This window comes from Ascaphus truei, chromosome 11 (genome assembly GCF_040206685.1).
Source record: "Ascaphus truei isolate aAscTru1 chromosome 11, aAscTru1.hap1, whole genome shotgun sequence".
Taxonomy (NCBI): domain Eukaryota; kingdom Metazoa; phylum Chordata; class Amphibia; order Anura; family Ascaphidae; genus Ascaphus; species Ascaphus truei.
The window spans coordinates 26419173-26439680 of NC_134493.1; the positions used below are offsets into that span (position 1 = coordinate 26419173).

The following is a 20508-nucleotide window of genomic DNA, read 5'->3' on the forward strand; positions in this document are numbered from 1 at the left end:
AATTAAAAGTGATCTTATTCACTTTAAGAAGTTGAAATTCAAAAAAGTTGTTAATGACTATAAAGATGGAAGAGTATACCCGTGGCAGAAGCAAGACCCCAAACAACGCAAGAACCAAAGAGGGAGAGCACCCCAGGGAGTCCAAGAAGTCCACACCAGTGACTCTGAAGCCCATTCCTCAACAGAACGTCAGAGAGGCCAAAGTCCGGCCCCTTTTTTAGGCCAATCCAAGGACAAGGAGAAAGGAAAAGGAAAATTAGACGCGGGGGCCAGGGGAAAGGGAAGATCACCCTATCCCCTACGTACAACGGAGCAGAAATGAGTATGGACACCTTGGTTGTTAATCTGTCTGATTACACTCTTAATCAATGTGAAATGTCTGTCTTAGCTAGGGGGCCCTCATATGTACCTACTACATTGTTTAATGATTTTGAATTGGAGGTTGACCTATTTAAATTCGAACGTGTATTAAACCTTAAATCATTTTTTTCTAACAGGTCTACAGAATCGGTGCATTCCAATATCCAACCAGGGACAGGTAATCCTCCTATGAACAACAAGGGACATTTAATTTGGCCACTGACCAGCAAGGGACAGATAATTCGGCTTCTTATCAAGGTACCAAAATGTGCAAGCTCAAATCCACTTTTGTCCCGCCATTTAAAAATCAATCAGTCAGCACATATATACGACTGGTTAAGGGGGACATTGCAAGGTACAAAAAAAACAAACATAGGACTACATACAATATGTCTGTTCAGGAAAAGGAAGCATTAAAAATGTTGACTAATAATAATGAGATTATTATTAAGCGTGCGGACAAGGGGGGTGCCCTAGTAGTGCAGAATTACTCAGATTATAAGGCTGAAACCATCAGACAACTGAGTGACATTAACTGCTACATTAAATTGTATAGGGACCCTACCTTTAACTATGCGAGAGAAATTAAGGAAATTATCCAAATGGGGGTTAATAACCGGTGGATAACAGAGCCTGAATCTGAGTTTCTAACTATGTTGCATCCTAAATGCCCTATTTTCTATACCTTGCCCAAAATACACAAGAATTTAAACAATCCCCCGGGGCGGCCTATTATAGCTTCTATTAATTCATTAAATCAACCCCTTGCAAAATTTGTAGACACATTTCTACAACTTATAGCACAGACAGCCAACTCATACATCAAAGACACGTTTGATTTCCTTGACAAATTAAAAAACTCACCTGGTGATGGGACTAATCATATTCTGGTTAGTTTAGATGTGTCTAGCCTTTATACAATAATCCCCCATGTTGAAGGTCTTGAGATAATCAAGGCCACCCTCATTCGCCATTATAGTGATACTGTTCCAATTGAATACATTATGCTCATTTTACATTTCATTCTCTATAAAAATTATTTTAGATTTGAGAGTGATTTCTTCCTGCAGATTAAGGGGACAGCAATGGGCAGTAATATGGCCCCTGCTTACGCCAACATATACATGACACATTTCGAAGAGCAGTACATCTACAAATCAGACTTTCTGGTGCATATTAAAAGCTATTACAGATATATTGATGTTTTTCATATGGACAGGTACGGAGGATCAGCTGTTATCTTTTTTTGAGTATCTTAATGGTCTCCATTCACCGGTCCTCCTCACTAATACATGGAGTACACAGCAACTCTCTTTTTTAGATGTCCTCCTTACACAGACTAATGGGGAGTTACATACTGATCTTTTTAGAAAGGATACAGACAGAAATGCAATTTTAAGGGCAGATAGCCATCATCCTCCTTCTCTTATTGATGCATTACCTTTTTCACAGAAAGTCCAGGTCTGCAAAATCACGAGCAGGAAGGATCATATTGAACCAGCTATTGGAGAACTGTGTGGTTGATTCCTGGCTAGGGGATATCTTCCTGCGTATATCCTCCTGCTGTGTTAGACCGGGCACTGGATAAAGAGGTAAGTGCTATCAAAAATAAGAACGAGGACGGGCTTGTATTTACCACTATATACAGTCAAGCTGGTGGTTTTATTAAATCTACCATTCTTAAACACTGGCATATTCTGCAAAATGATGATATATTATCTGAAAGTTGCTGTGTACCACCAATGGTGGCATTCAAAAGAGGGAGAAATCTGGCGGATAGCCTGATACATGCAGATAATGAGGGTAACTACAGAACTCCTCATTTTCTGGAGGGTGGCAGACCGGGTAACTTTAGATGCATGAGCTGCTCGGTCTGTAACAGTCTGACTACCGGTAGTCAGTTCAGTCACCCCCAAAGCGGGAGGATCATAAAAATCAAAAATAGAATCACATGTAGATCTGAATATGTAGTGTACGTAATAAAGTGTCCATGTGGTCTTCTTTATGTGGGTAAGACCATAAGAATGTTAAAAACAAGGTTCATCTTAATATATATAATCAAAGGTTGGTACTAGCTGCGGTGAATGTGATTGGTCCGTGGCCACCCCGACTGTCATTGTCAAGAGGTACAAAACTTACAGTGACATCACTGACACACACCTACTTCACTGTCACACACTTGCACTGACAGCATACCCCCACAGAACCCCTGCAGAGTCCTTGGTAAGTTCATCTCACACTCTCACCCCTGTGTCCACACACACTTACACACACTTACACACACTTACACACACTTACACACACTTACACACACTTACACACACTTACACACACTTACACACACTTACACACACTTACACACACTTACACACACTTACACACACTTACACACACTTACACACACTTACACACACTTACACACAATTAACATTTTAATATGTCCTGTTTCACACACACACTTTACATATTAATATGCCCACTTTACCAACTGAGTACACACACACACACACACACACACACACACACACACACACACACACACACACACACACACACACACACACACTCACACCTGAGACCATGCTTCTTCACCTAATATCACATGAGATCCATATTACTGCACCGACACACTTTATTCGAGCAAATACCCAGTATGTACCTGGCAGATACCTAGAATGCGCCGCTCCTCACCTCTGACAAGCCCCGTTGCGTTTGCCTTCCCAGCCTGGGTTCATGCCTGGCTGACGGGCGGCTGATCTGTTAAATAATGATTAGGATTTAATAGGCTGCAATGCTTCGCGTGTCTACCAGATGGCATAAATTCATGAATTGTAATGCAGTATATATATATATATATATACTGTGCAGTATTGCAGCCAGCGGGAATAAAATGCTTCAATCCCTGCCTGGAAAATACCTCAATGCACTCGGGCAGAAAACAGTCACAAACCTCAATACACCCGGGTATACCCGAATTCGTGGGACTAGCCGAGCTCGAATAAAGTGTCGCCAGTGTAGATGAATGTTACATCTCTTAAAGGGATAAGTTGGAATCTACATTTTACAATATTAAGTGGCTGCTGTGAGTATCTCCTCACTAACTGTCATTTAATGCCTAAACATATTGTTATTTATTTGCTTTCACATGCTATTATTATGTATGTAGAAATGAATCTGTCTTTACACAAAATGGCTGTTGTGAGAATCTCCTCACTGTCATTTCATGCCTACTATCATTTTGCCTCCGCCCCTTATTGGCATCAGATCAGAAGTTTCTCAGTCAGTGTGTCGTTGGCCTACATTTATTACTCACGCAGTGCAGTTGTGGGTTTGTTTTTATATGTTTGCTCCAACTGGAACTACTAAAAATTATACTTCTTATTTTAAACAACATCAATTTATTTTATCTATTTAAATTCCGGCCAACGCCGGGTCTCGCCCAACAGTTTCTGTGCACATGGCCTCTCCGCAACACTCCCTGCGCACACTCATGCTATGGCGTGCCTTTCAATTTCTATTACAAAAATGCCCGCACCTACCTTCATTCTCCCTCCGCAACGGCCGCCCAACAGTATCTGTGCACATGGCTGCCGCGCACCGCGATACTCCCTGCGCACACTCATGCTATGGCGTGCCTTTACATTTCTACAAAAACAATGGCCGCCCGTACCTTCATTCTCCCTCTGCAACGGCCGACCGACAGTCCCTGTGCACATGGCCGCCGCGCACCGCGACACTACCTGCGCACATTCAACACACATTCTCCCTCCGCAACGGCCGGCCGACACTCCCTGTGCACATGGCCGACCATATGGCCTACGCACACACACACGACGACACTACGAACAACACTCCCTGTAGCCCTGCACTCTCCCTTTATGCCTTACTACAAATACATATATATGAAAAAAATGGCGTGCGTTTACATTTCTATTACTACAATTGCCGCCCGTACATTCACCTACGCACTCTTTATTAAGTTTCTAAAATGGCCGACAAAGGAACTTACAATTCAAATAAATATCTATGAAAACAATGGCGTGCGTTTAAATTTCTATTACTAAAATTCCCGCCCGTACATTCACCTACGCACTCTTTATTAACTTTGTAAAATGGCCGACGAAATAACTTACATCTTCAATGTGACGCTTTGCAAATAACCGCCAGCCTGCACCTACAAACTGTAAATTCACTTTCTAAAATGGCCGACACGCAATTACAACATGTACATTACATGCACATTACACTATGTCCCGCTTTGCCAATTTTCAATTCTTTCCATTCTTACAATTATTTTATTTCGTTACTTTATTCAATCGCCGCTATACTAATTTGCATTTACATTACCACTACCACGTTCACAACATCTCCGGCTTTCTCTATGTTCACGATCCTCTGAAAAAAATATACATCATCATTTCATTTACCTTCAACATTCATACACTATTCAATAAATTTCTTCATAAACTCTACACATTTATACCTTCATTCACACAACATCAACACACACATTACATTCATATATTCACCCTCATTCACGCATCAACTACATACATTACCATCACCATCTCCCTCTGCGCTCCACACGGCAATCTCTCTATGGGCTCCGCAGACATAACCTCCCTCCCCGGCGCTCACTCACCTCAGCCTGGTATGTGACAGTGGCTCCCGCTGCGGGTGGACGCGCACACACTGCCCGAGGTCTCCCCCGTGTTCCCCTTACCTCAGCCTCCTGTCTCCCGGTGTGTCTCGGTCTCCGCGCCGCTCCTCCCGTCTGACACAGCTCAGGCCTTAACCTCCCTCCCTCCCTCCTTCAGTCAGCGGCCCCGGGCAGCGTAACTACAAGCTGATTGGCTGCCGGCCGGCAACCTCACGGAACAGGCAAGCAGCCCTGCCGCGTCATTGGCTGATCCCTGAGCAGGAAGGGGGGGGGGGGGGAGTGGAGCGCCCGTCACCTGCAGGTACACGCCCGGGGAGAGCCGGGTAACGGCAAAGGATGGCGAAGCAGAGGAGTCTGGGAAAAGGCCAGGGGCCAAGAGCAGAAGACACGCACCGAGGGGGTTAATGGTGCGGAGGCTTCTGAGAAGGGGAGGTGAGCGGAGCATTCTGGGAATAGCCATAACAAATCAGTGTGGCATGAGCGAGCAAGGTCCCCCCCCCACCACTGTCGTCGTCCCCCTCCCCCTCCTAGCGGGAAATTTATTTTATCTATTTAAATTCCGGGCAACGCCGGGTCTCTCAGCTAGTTGAACATAAAAGTGTAATTCGAAAAGGTACGGATCCCTCTATTCTTGTGCAACACTGTGTGGAACACAATCATAATGTTGCCTCTTTACGCATCATGGGTATTGAGACAGTAGCACCTAGACAAGGCACTCCAGATAGGGAGACTTTCTTATTGAGACGTGAAGCATTCTGGATACATGCTTTAAATACCAGCAACGGTATGGGTCTTAATGAGCAACAGAATTTAAAATGCTTCCTTAATAGAAGGTAATTTTTTGTCTTTCTACAGGCATATTTGATCTTGCACCATCCATGGACTCTGCATTTACCAATTGGGAAGATTATCCTTTTTGTGTGTTTTTTTTTCCCTTCTTTTTTTCCCCTCCCTCCCTCCTCCTTCCCCTCCCTCCCTCCCCCTTCCCCTCCCTCCCTCCCCCATCCCCTCCCTCCCTCCCCCATCCCCTCCCTCCCCCTTTCCCTCCCTCCCTCCCCCTTCCCCTCCCTCACTCCCTCCCCCTTCCCCTTCCCCATCCTCCCTTCCCCATCCTCCCTTCCCCTTCCCCCCCCCCTGGTTGTGTGTACCCATTTCTGACTTGGGTATACACACTAGTATATTCTAAATACGGATGTACTGCATATTCTTATGTGGCATTTCACTGTAACTTTGCAGGATTATACTGATGTCATCAGCAGTATACAGTCACATGTTTTTTTTCTTTTCAACTTTCATTTTTTATTTGTGGAAATTAAGTATACAGAAACTCACCTCCCATAGGCGTACTTTACAGATTTTCCACTTTTAACAGCCGTTAACAAAAACAGTATCAGACAAATATCATAAGGGGTAACAAAACAGGACAAACAAGACATACTAGACTCACAAGATTGGGGGGAGGACACAGAGGGTGGGGAAGGGAGGAGGGGGGGGGGGGTGTTCTTGCGGTGTATTGAAGACGGGTCCGGATGGATCAAGGTGACTGCTTCTTGGCGCTGCTGAGTATGCTGCTTACTGTAGCTGCTGAATGGCTCTAGCTAGGGTATCCCTACGTCCACGTCCTGTCTGTCCCATCCAAGGAGAACGCATTTGTTAATATTAATGCAAGATTGTATCGGTGTCCACCCCATGGATATTGGGTTGGTTTAGCCACGGGTCCCAAACTTTTTGAAATTTAGTGCCAGAGTCGTTGACCCAACTCGTCAACTGTTCCATCTGGCAAACTTGCCAAATTCGGTTTCTAATTTTGGGGATAATTGGGATCTCATTCTGCTTCCACAGTGCTGCGATCTCGCACCGGGTGGCGGTCGCGAAGTGCGTGACCAATTTGTGTGTCGTTCTAGACATGTCCTGGGGCCGCCTGCCCACGAGGAACAGCCACGGGTCCAGGGGGATCTCTAATTCGAGAATCCCTTGCAACCAATCTCGAATTGCTTCCCAAATCGGGGCCACCCTTGGGCAAGACCACAGCATGTGTGTAAGGTCAGCCAATTCCCCACACTGCTTTGGGCAGAGCGGCGAATAACCTCTGACAAATTTAGCTAATTTCACTGGGGTATGGTACCACCGCATTAGGACCTTATATGCGTTCTCCTTCAACGTGACACATATTGAGCTCTTTGCGGCAGCTTGCAATATGTGGTCCCATTCTTCGTCCTCTAAGCTATCCCCTAGATCTGTCTCCCATTGTCGCATGTATCGTAGTCGGGGGCGGTCTATATGAGCCGGACAGACTACCTCCCTGTACATCCGAGATGTCAGTCCCCGTGTGTCCGTTGGTCTGGAACACAGCTGTTCAAAATTAGTTCGTGCCGGACGAACAGGAAAATTGTTATAAAATGCCCTGACCTGGAGGAATCTAAATAATTCTGAATTTGGGAAATTTGATGCCTCTTTAAGCCAATCGAACGTCTTGATAGATCCCTTACCCCCCAGGTCCTTTAATCGGTTGTACCCTGCCTGTGTCCACTTTACAAATTTATCGCTCAACAGCCCTGGAGCAAAATCCGGGTTGCCCCACAGGGGGGTCATTAATGTGTGGGGGGTGGTTAAGTTAGATTTAAATTTAGATGTCTCCCAGACCGCTAAAGAGTTCGCCACTGCGCAGAGCGGCGTTCCAATGCCTTTTTTGCATCGTTTTGGTAGCCAGATCAAGTTATGAAGTGCAATTGGCGCACAACATTCTCCCTCCAATTCTGTCCATCTTCTATTTGTGGGGTCCGCATGCCACAAAATGATTTGGGTCAATTGTGCCGCTTTATAGTACGCCATCAAGCAAGGTACCGATAATCCTCCTTTTGTCACTGGTTTTGTCAGTAGATTTTTTGCAATTCGTGGGCGTTTTTTATTCCAAATAAATTGGATGATGTGAGCTTGAAGGGCTTGGATCTCTGATTTAATAACCGGGATTGGCAGGGTTTGAAACAGATATAGCAGCTTGGGTAGCAGGTTCATCTTTATACTATTAATCCTGCCGAACCAAGATATCCCGAACCCGCCCAAACCCTGAGATCCTCCTTTAGCTTCTTCATCATCGTGGGGAAATTTGCCTTATACAAAGTATTGTAATCCCTGGTGATATATACCCCTAAATATTTGATTGCGGAGGTTTGCCAATGAAAATTAAAATTAAGTTCCAATAATTTTTCAGTTGGTTTTGGCAAATTTATATTGAGCGCCTCTGACTTAGCCTGGTTAATTTTGAACCCTGAGACCGTGCCAAAGGTGCCCAGGATCTCAAAGACATTGGGCAGGGACGTCAACGGTTTAGAGATAGTTAGGATCACATCATCTGCATATAACGCAGCTTTGTGATGTTGCTCTCCCACTCGGATTCCTGTTATATTGGGGCTAAACCTGATGTGGGCTGCGAGGGGTTCAATACAGAGAGCGAAGAGTAATGGGGACAACGGGCAACCCTGACGGGTCACACTTCGTATATTGAATAGTTCTGAAGGGAAACCCTGATGTCTTACTCTAGCTGTGGGTCCTGCGTATAGTGCCATTATTGCCTCTAGAAGGCGGCCTCCGAACCCAAACACTCCCAGCGTCTCTCGAAGGTAAGACCAATCAATACGATCGAATGCCTTTTCGGCGTCCAGGCTCAACACCATTGACGGTATGTTTTTCTTTTTCGCCAGATCTATCAAGAGTGTCTCACTCCTCCCTGCTCTGACACTGATCCCATGGCGACGGATACATCTTTGTCCAGCCCTGTGAGTACAGTCTTGATTGGTGCACGCCCGCCCCCCCTTCTCCCCCCCCCTGACTGCTGGGTCACGCTGATGTCATCATGGGGGAGTGTTCAGTTTGGGGAGAGGTGTGGCTGTGGCTGCAGTCCTCCAAGACAGCTCTATGCTGTATTGCCAGGGATTTAGACCTAGACGTCTGACGTCACTAGGGGGCGCCATATGGTAGCTCTGATGTCATCAGGTGGGCGTCACCATCCTGGTTATGTGGCAGAGCGGGGAGGGGTGAGTATCAGGGGGGTGGTATATATTGTGACTGTTTCTTGTGTTTGTAGCCTTCACCTTGACTGCCGAAACGTTGGACTTTATGGCATATTAAACCTCCTTTGAGTAAGACCGTGTGCCTGCTTCTTCTTTGTCCGGCTACAGGAAGGGTCAGGAGACAGGGAGGACAGAGGCAGGAGAACCCCATCTGGCTCCGGCCTTGCCTGTCCCTACGAATACAAACATACAACCCCTCACTGAATAACATAGCCCTAATCCCATGTAATAATCCTGGGTGTAAACAAAATAATGGTTTTATGAATATTGTAATGGTTTATTAGGGACCTAGGAGGTGGCCAGTGGGGCTGTTATGTGTATTTTTGTTTATTGTGGGTAGCGGGGGTGGGTGAACGGGGTATTGGCCCCAAGGATGGGTGTTTAGGCCTACCGGGTGGGGGGGTAGCGGGAGGGGTTAACCCCTTCATTACCTTAGCGGTATTAACCGCTAAGTTAAAGAAGAGGTTAAGTCATCCCGCAACCCCCTGGCAAGGCCTAAACACCCACCCAGGGCCAAATACCACCTTCACCCACCCCCGCTACCCGCAATAAGCCTGGCACGGGTGTATAACCCCTTCATTGCCTTGGCGGTAATGAAGTTGCCTGTAAATGCATTTTTTATGCATCGGATTCATGCCGGGGGTCTCTGGTGCTGATATTAATGGATATCAGCTCTGGGACACATGCATGTTATTTTCATCGCAGCTTCACCCCACCTTCTTTCCAACTTTTGTGGCTGGACAATTTGGAGAAGAAACAGCAATTTTAAAGTGGCGATCAGCCGCAATAAGCTGATCAGGGCTTATAGAATTGAGCGTGTTTGAAAAACTGGCGATCAGTGCCGAAAAGTGGCTTATCACCGCGCGTCTGCCGATTTTATTTATTTATTTTCCTGCAAAAAAAAACGGTTATTTTTGCTCTAATCGCCAGCTTCTCTGGGCTTACTGAATCGCTGTAGGCGATTACTGCATGAGGGCCTTAGGGAGGATTTGTTCCTGTAAAGTACACCTAGTTTGGCATAGGATTTGGATGTCAGGGTATCAATGTGCAACCCAAATGTTAAATGGAAGTTGAACTATATGCCCAGATATTTCAAACCAGTAACAGGGGCTAGGATGGTATTAGAGCTGGTTTTTATCTGAAGCTCTGTCATTGGCAGCTTTAGCAATTTAGCTCTGGTCCCAAATACCATTGTTACAGTCTTGTCAGTGTTTAAAATCAGTTTGTTTTAAGAAATCCAGTTTCAAGTCTCAAAAAATCAGATTGAAGTATGTGTTCAAGGTCAGAGAGGCGAGGGCTGCGTGCATATAGGATAAGATCTAAGGCCTCTCACAATAACCCGTTAGGAATATTAATTCCTCATCTATCCGACATAAGTATAAAATATAGTCTACCAAGACCCCTAATACAGAGTTAACCACCTTATACGGGAGCAGCTGCCAGACGAGTATAGTAAATGTATCTTATTTCTTTTGCCACTGGAGGGCAGCGTGGAGTTACACGGAGTGGCGCCCGTAAGGACGACATGCCAGTTAAGCGGAAGGAGAAGCGCACACACTTTTATGTGAAACGGATATATTTGGGGAAGGATTTAGGAGTCTGAGTGAGAAAATTAACCATTTAAATATGCACAGATTTAATCCCACTTTTGGAAATTAGGGATGTTGCCTAAAAGTTTGAGAATGCACAAAGTGCCACCCCTGGGCTTTAATGAAGCAGCATTTGTGGACTAAAGGGAACAGCATTCTGTATAAAGGTATTTTGGACTCGATATAAATAATTGATGCCAAAAACTAATATTAAGTAAATTGAGAATGGAAAAATCTTCAGCACAAACGTACAGAATGTGATATTCTGAGAGATCTTACAGATGTTATCAAATCCCACAATGAATATATAGAAAATGTCGGTATAGAACGAGTCAAACAAGAATATGCCAATAAAACGTTTAATTGGGAGATACAGGGGCCACAATTCAGGTCATTTAGGTGAAAGAAGAGAAGCCGGTCAGCCGGTAGAGCAGGTCAGCCGGTCAGCCAGTAGAGCAGGTCAGCCGGTTGAGCCGGTCAGCCGGTAGAGCCGGTCAGCTCTGAGATCAGCATTACTTATATCCCCTAAACGTTGTCCCCTGCATGTAATGCTGCAGAACAGCCTACACTGCATATACTGTACATGAGATACTTAACCCTTTCTTTTCGCTCGACTCTAATCTGAATGATTTGCTAATTGGTTTGTAATTAGAGAGATATTTGTAGCAGAATCCCATGTATGTTATTTTTACCTTTTTAGATACCGTTTTGTGTAATAAAAGATATGAGATCAGAGGGGCTCCCTGTTTGCACTAGTGTTTTGGCAGAAGTGTATATGTGACCCTATAAATCTCCCTCACACCCGGGCTTGGCAGCATGACACTAGTGCAGCATCCTGGGGAAGAATCACTGAGCTGTTGGCAATAGATACAACGGATTGAAAAGACACTACACATAGGTTGGATTAAAGAGAGTATTTTATTGAAATAATGAATCTCTTTGCTGGGAGGGGCCTGCAGCACATTGCAGAGCGATATAGTAACACGCAGAGCAATGCATTGCAGGCCCCTCCGGCAGCAAAGGGGTGAAGACCAATGCAGGGTGTATAAAGATCTCACTGATAATTCATGCACAAAGGGCAGTTTGTTGCTGTGATCCAGAGGAAGGCGAAACATAACCCCTGCTGTGCAATGGGGGAAAAAAATTCCTTCCTGACCCATTAAATGGCGATCGGATGGTCCCTGGATCACTGCGCAGTGAGATCAGATGGAGCAGCACAGATCAGCGTTGTTATACACAGGGGCACACTCAGTATATAGAGATGCGGGTGATGGGGCCCTTGTGCCCCTGTGTATAACTCACCTGCTCCCCCATCCCCCTGCATATCTATCCCATTCACCCCTTTTCCTCCCGCATACCTCGCAGGGACGGCCGGCCATTAGGCGGTCGCCTAGCGCGCAGAGCTCCTAGGGGCGCATTAATAATCATTATTATTTTTTCCTCTTATTATTTCTAATTTATTTATCTTTTTTTTTTGAAAATTTTTATTTTATTTATCCAGTATTTTGGCGCCCTTTTATGTTTATTTTGCGTCGCGCTGAGGCGGTCGCACCCCCCTGCAGCCCCGATAGCTACGCCACTGTTTATTTTATTATTTTATTTATCTTATTATTTTTTATACAACTGGGGCACAAATTTTAAGTTTCGCCTCGGGCGCATGAAACCCGTGCTCCGGCCCTGCTCCTTGTTCTCTACCACCCTCTCACGCCCAATATCCCTATCTCCCTCTAGTACCTGCCCCTCCCACAGCCTTCCTGATCTTATCTGCCTCTCCTGCGGTCAAACCAACTTCTCAGGGCCCCTAGAAAACCCCTGTATCTACGCCCTGGCTCCTCTGCTACCTGCTCCTGGCTTCTTCTCCGCCTAAAAAAGGTGAAGCAGCAGATCTGTCCGCACCTCTCGTATTCTCCTACCTGGTCCCGGGGTCTTCTCCTCCGCCTAAAAAAGGTGAAGCAGCAGATCCGGCCACACCTGTCGTATGCTCCTTGGTCATCGTACACCACGTCTGCGTCATCGGCCGCCTTGTAGCCCACCTCATTGTTCCACTTTACGCCCGCTTTGTCGTATGCCTCGTCGTCCGCCTCGTAGCCTGCCTCGTCGTCTGGTGGCACAAAGGGCACAACCTTCGTGTGTGTCCTGATCTGCAGGAGACATGAAGTGTTTGTAACCAGGGACAGTGATACTCTGTATCGCAAGAGCTCCTGTGCCACTTATACCCCATCCCCAATACCACGTTATACCGCCCTCCACAGGGCAAATACCCGTTATACCCACCTCCCCAGGCCCAGTACCCAGTTATACAACCCTCCCAAGGCCCAGTACCCTGTTATACGCACCTCCCCAGGCCCAGTACTCGTTATACCCACCTCACCAGGCCCAGTACCAGTTATACCCACCTCACCAGGCCCAGTACCCATTATATACCCCACCCCAGAAGGTCATGTTTCTATTTATCAAAAATACATTGAGTTACCTCTGGTTTTCAGGCATGTCCTGGGGGAGTTATCACAGAGACACAGAAACGTCGCTGAGTTTGGGTTAGTAACTCCCTTAACCTCTCAGCAGTTGAATTCCCCATTAGGCGCTTAGCACGTTAAAAACAAGCGTTGCTATTTCTCTGCATGAAGTTGCAGGTAATTGGAAGAGTTACACAGTGACGGCTATTTCATCACTCACCTTCTTCCCCCGAAACGGTCTTTTCTGTCTTATTTCCGGCTTCACATCGGATATCCATATCCATTCTTGGCCTCTGATCTGTATGCAAGGCAATGCTTTAAGACAGGGTTGCACAACCTTTTCCCCTGCTCCCCCCTCCACCTTCCCCACCTTGTCTCCGACGTTCTGATGTAAAGACGTCATGTGATATCACGTTGCTATGGCAATGCCACATCATGTGACGCCACGTTGCTGTCGCCAGAAGCCGCCGGAGACAAGGAAAGGGAACTTACAGAGGCCTTGCGCGCGATCTCCGGCATTTAATTTAAATGCTGTGGGGAAGAGCGAGGGGCCTCTGTAAGCGCCGAGCCCCTCCTCCCAAGAAAATGTCGTGCCCCTCGATTTGCGCACCCCTGCTTTAAGAGATATTCTGGGACCCTCCAACTCCTCCATCGGACCCTTCCTCATATTGACTGACCTTGCAGTGCTCTGCACTGACTTGCACTGACCTGCTATGGTGCCTCTCAAAATACCATGCTAACTCATTCTGAACATACATGTGTCCTTTCTACATGTTACTCAGCTTGTATGGGCCACAGACAGCTTTCCCGGGGTCCAGGACTAGTTTCCACCGGAGACACTCACCCATGGGTCAGCGACTTTGCGAGAACCCACCCCCCCCCCAACCTGTTTTCTCTTGCACTGCCATAGACAACAACATTTCGGCCTGCTGGTCTTTCTCAGGTAAAGTGGCTAAACCCACTAAATCCGGCAAAGAAAGGCCAGCAGCCGAAACATTGTAGTCTGTGGCACAATAAATTATCTTTTTTATTCAAATCCGTGTGCCCTTTCCCATCAATCATATTGTATCCATTGGACGAAATGCCGGTCTTCCCTGAGACTAAGGGGCACGGGTAAAAGTATCACTACTTATTGTTTTTTTTTGGTGTGCAGAAAATCCCCATCATTTTTGCGTTCTCTTGCTCTGCCCCAATCTGACACACCACCTTGTCTAAAAAATAAGCGACTCCGAAAAGATGTGAAATATGCGCACGGGTCCTAATGGGGCACTGAGGGGGAGACTTAAATACTAGTAAATATAATCTACTGTGCTAACAAATATAATCTATTAAACTAAGAAATATAACTTATTAAACTAAGAAATATAATTTATTAAACTAAGAAATATAACTTATTAAACTAACAAATATAACTTATTAAACTAACAAATATAACTTATTAAACTAAGAAATATAACTTATTAAACTAAGAAATATAACTTATTAAACTAAGAAATATAATTTATTAAACTAAGAAATATAACTTACTAAACTAAGAAATATAACTTACTAAACTAAGAAATATAACTTATTAAATTTAGAAATATAATCTATTAAACTAAATAAATATCTATTAAACTAAATAAATATCTATTCAACTAAATAAATATAATCTATTTAAAAACAATACAATAAAAAGCTGGAGAAATGATACGTCAACCAAGCCACAGATGTGATGCCAATGAGCGTTGAACTCCTTGCAGATCCACCGTCAGCTGGTTGTGGCAGAAAGTGGTGACATGCAGTAGAACAGAGTGGTTGAGCTGTAACCACGGCAGTCAGGTCAGAAATCAACACAATATTTTTTGAAATTTAGAATGAGAATGTTCATTATGTCACATTCTGGGCTCAGACTCTGAGCCCTGTCACATGTTAGCAGCTTGTGATAATAGAAAGTATCCATATACTGGGATGCGATAAGAAACATGAAGGTCATTTTATACTGGGTCCCATAACCTGCTTTATATGAAGTATCATTTTACACTAATTAGTAGAGATGTTAAATTTTGAAAAATAGCACTTCTAGCGACATTGTTCATTTTCTCTACAAATGATAAATGAAAAAGTTGGATAAAACGTTATATGTGTGTGTGCGCGCGCAATATATATATATAGAGGTATCAGTACGGTGTTAGCCGAGCTTCAATAATCAAAAAATAAATAGATGATACCATTCTGTGGCTAACGAAATGCTTTTATTTGTGCGAGCTTTCGAGATACACTGATCTCTTCTTCCGGCGATGTTACAATGAATGAAGCAAGCAAAAGGTATACTTAAAAACAGTGTTTCTTGGAATGTTATCTGTGCTGGTCCTTCCCCCGGTGTGGATGTGTTTTATGCCTAGAGGTGTCAAAAGGTTCCTGAAAGCAAGTGATGAAAGAGTGTGTATGTGTATCAGTGTGAATGAAAATGAATGGAGAGCCCACAGTATATACAGTGCTTTACAAAAGGTGTGTATGGAGTGGGAGTGGATATAAATGGTGTGGGTAGGTGTGGAAATGTGAGAGTTTGTAGCACAACTAAAAGTGTGTGTGGATACTTTGTGGTCCCTATTGATGTATAGGGATGTAAAAACAGTATTTGTATGTGTAAGAGACAGCTGTGTGTGCATACATATAGCACAGTATGTTAAATTACGCTGCGGGGTCATGTGACGTCACCCTCGTCAAATGCCGCTGCAGGTCATGTGACGCCGCATCAAGGTAAGGGGGAGGCGCGAGCACCAGCAGAGGGAAGGCAGGGGGGCGAGCTGCAAAAGTTTGTGCTCCCCTGGTATAACCAATAAATAATATAGCTGATATAGCAATTTGGTTGTGGCTAGAGAGAGATTATAATGGCAGTGAGAATTAGTGGTCAGAATTAATAACAGTGCAATTACTAAAAAGTAGCTGTAATAAAATAATAATAAACACTATGCCTAAACACAATAAAAGTCCAGAAACCTAGCTCTAATAGCTATGTTATAACTCAATCATAAAAGGATCCAATTCGGGCGTCCTCTGGAGCCCTGGCAGCTCTCTTCAGGGAAACAACCACCTCCTCGATAGATATCTAAACAAAAAAAAGAAGAGAAAGCGCCCGCTCCATGTGTAAATTCGGTTTAACAATTTCATTTCCTGGACAAGATAAAAATAGCAAACTCACAAACATCCGTTTGGTAAAAGCATTGTATGAGACAGGCTCGGGCTCCGTGGTAATCCGGTGGTCAATCCACAGCTCCAGACTTTGGACGATGACCGGGAAACTCGATAGGCTGCGCCCCTCGCAGTGTGGTCCTCCAACAATCTGTGGTATGTTGTGGTTCCACTGTAAATCCGGCGTCTCGTCTTGGTCGCGTACCAACTTCCCGTCTGGCGTCAGGACGTATAGTGTGGCAATAGCAACGAGAAGAAAGTACTGAGGTGGGGTTGGATCCCCCTCGGTTATTTCTTGTTTTATTAATAAATAATTTACTATATTTTAATCTCTGGTGCGCATTGTGTGCATTTTTCTTCTTGCCTGCACAGTGCTTCAGATGCTGCATCTGAAAAAATGCCGGTGGATCGGGATGTGAGGTAGGGAAGTGACGTCCGCGCCGGAACGTTATTGCCACGCCTACAAATATTTATTGCCACGCCCCCAATCGCACCCGCTGCATACCCTGCAAAGCCATAAAAAAGCTCAGGCTTCAGCAAGTGTATTGCAGCGTGTGTGCCTTCCCTCCGTCTGAAATACTATAGACGCAGCCTTATCGACGCTTACTAAATAGGCCCGTGTCTCTCTCTCTCTCTCTCTGTGTCTCTGTCTCTCTCTGTGTCTCTGTCTCTCTCTCTGTGTCTCTGTCTCTCTCTCTGTGTCTGTCTCTCTCTCTGTGTCTCTGTCTCTCTCTGTGTGTCTCTGTCTCTCTCTCTGTGTCTCTGTCTCTCTCTGTGTGTCTCTCTCTCTCTGTGTGTGTCTCTGTCTCTCTCTGTGTGTCTCTGTCTCTCTCTGTGTGTCTCTCTGTGTCTCTGTCTCTCTCTCTGTGTCTCTGTCTCTCTCTGTGTGTCTCTGTTTCTCTCTGTGTGTCTCTGTCAAAAGAACATTTCAGTATTGCCAAAGCGTGAGTAATAGGGGGTGTGGGACAATGATTACACGAATACTAGGGGGTACGGTATAATGGTTATACAGTACTTTACTTTTGTCTCTCTCTCTCTCTCTCTCTCTCTCTCTCTGTGTCTTTCTCTCTCTCTCTGTGTCTCTCTCTCCCTATGTCCCTCTCTCTGTCTCTGTCTCATTCTCTGTCTCTCTCTGTGTGTCTCTCTCATTCTCTGTCTCTCTCTCATACTCTGTCTCTCTCTCATTCTCTGTCTCTCTTTCATTCTCTGTCTCTCTCTCTCATCCCTGTATGATAGGTATGTTCCAGCTCTATTTTTTGCTCTTCTTTTCCGTTTGAGAGGAGGGAGTCCCTCACCTCTTCATCCACACACCAGGAACGCTGGATTGCTTACAGACGTTCGGAGAGGCGGATACAGTCGTGGATTGCAGGCACTGATTTATCTGGTAAGTACCGCAAACATGCTTGAACAAGGGCCGTAGACATTTTATTTGATGGTTTAGATTATCATTGTCTGTGGTTGTTAGTTATTGGTATTAGAGTTTTTTGATGTTGTTACGAATCAAATACATTTTGAAGTAGTAATCCCCTCCGAACTGGGCATTCCTGGCCAATAATGCCCTGGCTGTAAGAGTTGAAGGGCCCAAGCAAAGCCCCCACCTCTATACACACTAACACTGCAGGGGCATCAGAGTGTCTTGTTTTCAAGGCAACGGGGGGTGTCACGTGATGTAATTTGTTTAATAAATTATTTTTTAAGGTGTCCCGGTTTTTCATTTTCGAAATCTGGTCACCCTATTCATCAAGCAGAAAAAGTGAAGAAACAATTGTAGTTTTGCTAATGGACGTCATTTTGGCATATCATTATCTTTGAGGATACCCATTAATATGAAGAAAAATAACATTGATTCCCAATGTAGCCCCCCTTCCCTGGGCCAATCGTAGATCGGGCCCCCCTCCTCTGTACTAGGGTCTGGCTACGTGTCTGAGTGTGGTGCATACCTGCTGGCAAAAAGGGGGGCCTGAGTCTCCCGCGATGGTATGGGGGATGACAGGATCAGGTTTCTGGGGTTAATGCCTCCGTCTCATCAGAGCAGGATGAAATTTCTCTTCAGAAGGACTTGGAGAGACTGGAAACGTGGGCAGGTAAATGGCAAATGAGGTTTAATACAGATAAATGTAAGGTTATGCATTTGGGATGCAAGAATAAAAAGGCGACTTACAAATTAAATGGAGATATATTGGGGGAATCCTTGATGGAGAAGGATTTAGGGGTGCTTGTAGCAATAGTGCCCAATGTCATGCTGTAGCTGCAAAGGCAAACAAGATCTTATCTTGCATCAAACGGGCAATGGATGGAAGGGAAGTAGACATAATTATGCCCCTTTACAAAGCATTAGTAAGACCACACCTAGAATATGGAGTACAATTTTGGGCACCAATCCTAAGAAAAGACATTATGGAACTAGAGAGAGTGCAGAGAAGAGCCACCAAATTAATAAAGGGGATGGACATTCTAACTTATGAGGAGAGGCTAGCTAAATTAGATTTATTTACATTAGAAAAGAGGCGTCTAAGAAGGGATATGATAACTATATATACAAATATATTCAGGGACAATACAAGGAGCTTTCAAAAGAACTATTCATCCCACGGGCAGTACAAAGTACACGGGCCATCCCTTAAGGTTGGAGGAAAGGAAATTACACCAGCAACAAAGGAAAGGTTTCTTTACAGTAAGGGCAGTTAAAATGTGGAATTCATTACCCATGGAGACTGTGATGGCAGATACAATAGATTTGTTCAAAAAAAGGTTGGACATCTTTTAGATGGGAAAGGTATACAGGGATATACCAAATAAGTATATATGGGAAGGATGTTGATCCAGGGATTAATCCGATTTGCCAATTCTTGGAGTCAGGAAGGAATTAATTTTTCCCCTTAATGGGGTTTTTTGTTTGCCTTCCTCTGGATCAATAAGTAAGTATAGATATAGAATAAAGTATCTGTTGTCTGAATTTAGCATAGGTTGAACTTGATGGACGTACGTCTTTTTTCAACCTCATCTACTATGTAACTATGTATGTAATGGTGCAGCGCCTCCATCTCTGAGCCCCAGGAATACGGGTGGAATCCTTCCAGAGATTCCCCCCCCACCCCCCTCGGGGATGAGAGATTCCAGTCTCACACTGTATATCTTTAATAGCAGCCGCAGCTCTTTATTCACAGCAGCAGAATAGCAGCAACAAGACTGTCAATCAGGTACAGGGTGTCTTCCTCCACACAGGACTGCTCTCCCTCAGGATGGTCTCTGTGTCCCTGCCACCACCCCAGGTCAAGGGCACCCAGGGTGGGGCTATCTCTTCCCTCGCCCCCTAAACAGGGTGAGGGGAATTGGTCCACCTCCCTAACTAAGGTTGCATCAGCTCTACTCAGAGGCTGATGGCTCCCCTTCTCCAACGGCCAATTGATATAGGCTCTCTCTGTCACCCTGGGCCAGCCAGGTAGCAGACTCTAACTCTGGACTGAACTCTTAACTCTGACACACTTCTACTAAATAGGAAGTGCACTGCTCTTTATGATATTGGCAGGCACTGCCCCTGTGTCTCTGCCTACCACACAGGGTCAGGTACCAATTTCAGGAATGTCCCGTTATTAGCGTAAACACAACAGAGTTCCATGGATCTAGCATTAAGACTGTAAGCTCTGCAGGCCAGGGATTTCCTTTCCTATTGTCTGATTTTGTTTGTTGCACTTATTGTACTATAATTCTCTGTACTGTATTGCCTCTTTTATAAAGCGCTATATAAATAAAGATTTACATACATAATATATCTTAATGCATCTTAAGACACCTTAGAGTTCCCTCTATAAGACACTTTATGGTCCACTCAAGTGAATAGTCTGTAAGTAGGGTGACAATTTGTCCCAAACCGGGACAGTCCCGTTTTTTTCTGCCCTGTCCCGATTTTAGCTCCGTCCCGGTTTTTGTCCCTGGTCCCGGCATTGCGGGGCAGCGGCGGTGAGGAGAATGCGGCGGCCGGTAAGTATTTTCTATGTGTGTGTGTGTGAATGCTGCCGGGGAGACTGAATGAAGGAGAATGCTGGGGGCGGGACTTAGAATGCCGGCCGGCCCGCATGGGATTGGATGAATGATGATGCCGGGGGCGGGACTTACAATGCCGGCTGGCCTGCAGGGTATTGGTTGCAGGCAGGTCAGAGGAAGCCGGGGGCGGGACTTCCGCTTTGTGCAGAGCACAC

At 45.0% G+C, this 20508-nt stretch overlaps 1 protein-coding gene and 2 long non-coding RNA genes across 3 annotated transcripts in view; all 3 read left to right on the plus strand.

Annotated features, from left to right (window-relative positions):
* RMI2 (RecQ mediated genome instability 2) overlaps window positions 1-20508 on the plus strand; it is a 703116-nt gene that overhangs the window by 463614 nt on the left and 218994 nt on the right. The window lies entirely within an intron of this gene.
* On the plus strand, window positions 348-8871 carry LOC142462958 (uncharacterized). The gene is made up of 3 exons (XR_012787303.1): window positions 348-618; window positions 1813-1952; window positions 8722-8871. It is a non-coding gene; the product is annotated as an uncharacterized LOC142462958 (long non-coding RNA).
* The window catches only part of LOC142462959 (uncharacterized), a 13005-nt gene continuing 10108 nt past the window's right edge, over window positions 17612-20508 (plus strand). The window contains exon 1 of the long non-coding RNA XR_012787304.1: window positions 17612-17693. This is a non-coding gene — a long non-coding RNA (uncharacterized LOC142462959). The remainder of the gene's footprint in view (window positions 17694-20508) is intronic.